We start from the raw sequence: 3219 nt of genomic DNA, 5'->3' as shown, positions 1-3219 counted from the left end.
TATATATATATATATATATATATATATATATATAAAAATTACCGCTCCCACACTTGCAAACGGTAGTGCACTGTTCAACAATCTCCAGGTCCTAGTTATGCATTTATTTAGTCATACAAACCTGGTAAATAAGGAACCAAATGAATGAAAGACCCTACCATTCTCCTCCAGGTGTCTGATGAGGATGTAGCTGGTTTCCGTCCCCTCTGTGGCGTAGTCGAGTGGAATGTTGCCATTCACATCCTGCAGGAGCACGTTGACTCCAGCCTTCAGACGAGGTGTGATGGAGAGGAGAGGGGGGGGGGGGGGGGGGGTTCGTTCGATATTGGTGCAGTCTCATGTGAGTGACAGGTTGTCCCGACAGACTTCTCTCTGATGATGTATGCAAGACTTCTCCAATCATTTAGTTCATTTAAACACCGTTCCTGCACTTCAAGTTCATTCATCTCTATTTTCAAGTGTAACGGCCACATCTCAAACTCTATGACAACTTCCGCATCTGAGATACTCAGAAATGTGTAAAAGGTTCATACGAAGAAAAACCGGTTGCTACATCCATTTCATCGCAAATTTAAAGGTGGCCAAAATAAAGAGAATGTGAATGTGGTCTTCAAAAAATCAGTTTACTTATATTGGTGCAGTCTCATGTGAGTGACAGGTTGTCCCGACAGACTTCTCTCTGATGATGTATGCAAGACTTCTCCAATCATTTAGTTCATTTAAACACCGTTCCTGCACTTCAAGTTCATTCATCTCTATTTTCAAGTGTAACGGCCACATCTCAAACTCTATGACAACTTCCGCATCTGAGATGCTCAGAAATGTGTAAAAGGTTCATACGAAGAAAAACCGGTTGCTACATCCATTTCATCGCAACTTTAAAGGTGGCCAAAATAAAGAGAATGTGAATGTGGTCTTCAAAAAATCAGTTTACTTTGATTCTGTTTGTGGAGAATCATAATCTAGGATGTTAGTGTAACAGGCTCAAGTAGTAATTCACCCAATAACAAATACCCTGTTTGACTTATTTTCTTTTGTAGTTTTAGGCAGAATGAAGTTGTTATTCTGTGTACCATCTCCTTTTGGTGAGTAAATGACCATTTTCATTTTGGGAGAACCATCCCGTTAGAAAAAAAAAATAATCTAAAGCCACTAGACTCTTTTTTTTTTTAATCGAGCAAAAAAACAGCAGTCACTTATTCCAGACATTGGGCTAATTATTATCAGCAACAGTAGTAGAAAAAAAGGCCTGAAAAAGGCATTATTTTCTTAGTCAAATGCATTAGTCTTTTAACAACATACAGAAACAATATCATAACTAAAGTGATCATCTTCTTCTGATAATGTTCTTTTATTTGGAACAATGCCTTTACATCGACACTTGACAGCATTGTGTATTGGATGCAATGTTCAAGTTGGAAGTGGACTTTGAGGTCAGTGTTTAGATGGACAGTTTCGGTGCGGTACTGATCACAAAACTTTGTCTGATGGACAGATCTGAAATGATTCAATGTCTTACTTTTAACAATACAGTCATTTCACACAAGCTAATGACAATAACACTAGCAGTCTTGCTAGCTAAACCATCAACCAAACGATCAGTTTACGCTGCGCAAAGCAGGTTGCCAGAATATCTCGTTATTCACGATCCCCTTCATCTAAAAAAAAAAGCTTCAAAGTTAATTTTTTTTTTCTCTCTAGCACAAACAAACATGTGGTCTCGCCACCTTCCTGCTAAAAGCTAACAGCTAGCTGAGCAAAGCTGACCATGAGTTCCCACACATAACCAACAACCCCACACTATACTTACAATGTGCAGAATGTACAATGATGGTGCAGGAAATTATTAATTCCCGGAATTTGTCGTCTAAAATATTTTGTATCTTGGCTTTAGTACATATTAGAACTATACTGATAGCGTAAACTGTAAGACTGTAACTTGAGAAACTGGTATTAAACACAACAAGCAGTAGCCAATTATCAAGCGCTGCGTCACGTCTCGACGCGGGAGGGATAAGCGTTCAGCCAATAGAAAACGTTTATACCTTTATGCTTCTGTTATTATTGCGATAATAATGTGCTTTTTAGAAGCAAGCACGTTAAAGGTGCACCCAGTGATTTCCCCTCACTGGAAATCTTTTAACGAGTTGAAAAATTACTAAAATCATATATGTTCGCGTGAGTTGAAGAATTCAGTCATAGCCCGAAAAGTAGCTTAATAAAAGCCGTTTTATTTTACATGGAGCGGGACGCATCATGGATGCCCACAGGTTCAGATTGCATGACAAGCGGCATACGGTTTAGTAGTAGTTTGCTGGCAGTTCTTAGCTGGTTTAGGGTGATTTCACTGGTCTAATCTGGTGTTCATCTCATCAGGTCTAGTTGTTAGGTTCATCGTTTTCCCAGCTTGGCCAGACTGAAGTTACACTACTTTATTTGGTCATCAAGCCTGGCTTTGCTGGCAGTGAAACAATAGTCTATATATTAAGTTGTACATTTGTTGTCAAGACCCTGTAATATGTTCAAAATCTTATTCATAACTATCCATTTATTATTTATACTCTCACACAAGTATTCACACACTCATCAGAGGTAGCAGCTGAAGCAATGTACATCCAGCTACATTTTTACACTTATACATAAATACTTTTTGATTTTATGGATCAATTTGTAATGTTTCCAGATTATTACTGCAATTCCTTTGAAATGTGTAAGAATACAATAAACACACAGACATTCATATAAATATTGTTACAGGTATCTATAGTAATCGTTCTTGGAGTCAATGGGCCTTAAAACAGCTAAAGGAACAGATCAAAGTGTTCTCAGATTCTCAGGCCTGCAATGGACATTAAGAAAATTTGATGATGTTCTTTTATCTGCACTTAGCCGTTTCATGTACTTTACAGTAGCATGACGTGCAAACTTCAGAATGTATAAAGGTTAAACTGAAAAGCACGATTTATTAGTTTTGTTCTGGGTGTCAAACATGAAAGATATGCGTGACATGCAATGAAAAAGTTTATTAGTCTTGGAATGTGGTTATGCAGTATTTCTAAGAGTTTTTTACCACAATAATAGACATTGTAGACATAATGGAATACCTTATTGCAAGCTGCAAGATTATTTGTTAATGTTTACCATAAATATTTAAGCATTTGTATCATTATTTAAACAGACAAAAACTTTTACAACTTTGATGTTTTTATTTAATATCTT

At 37.1% G+C, this 3219-nt stretch overlaps 1 protein-coding gene across 1 annotated transcript in view; it reads right to left on the bottom strand.

Moving 5' to 3' along the window:
• The window catches only part of mbtps1 (membrane-bound transcription factor peptidase, site 1), a 26433-nt gene extending 24471 nt beyond the window's left edge, over positions 1-1962 (bottom strand). Inside the window, exon 1 of the mRNA XM_016287792.1 lies at positions 1811-1962. The gene's annotated coding sequence lies outside the window, so the exon portion shown is untranslated. The remainder of the gene's footprint in view (positions 1-1810) is intronic.
• Between the last annotated feature and the right edge of the window lie 1257 nt (positions 1963-3219).

This window comes from Sinocyclocheilus grahami, unplaced genomic scaffold (assembly GCF_001515645.1).
Source record: "Sinocyclocheilus grahami isolate Dianchi unplaced genomic scaffold, SAMN03320097.WGS_v1.1 scaffold225.1, whole genome shotgun sequence".
In the NCBI taxonomy this organism is placed as follows: Eukaryota; Metazoa; Chordata; class Actinopteri; order Cypriniformes; family Cyprinidae; genus Sinocyclocheilus; species Sinocyclocheilus grahami.
The sequence above is the reverse complement of the archived record's forward strand: the minus strand, read 5'-3'. Positions and strand labels throughout refer to the sequence as shown.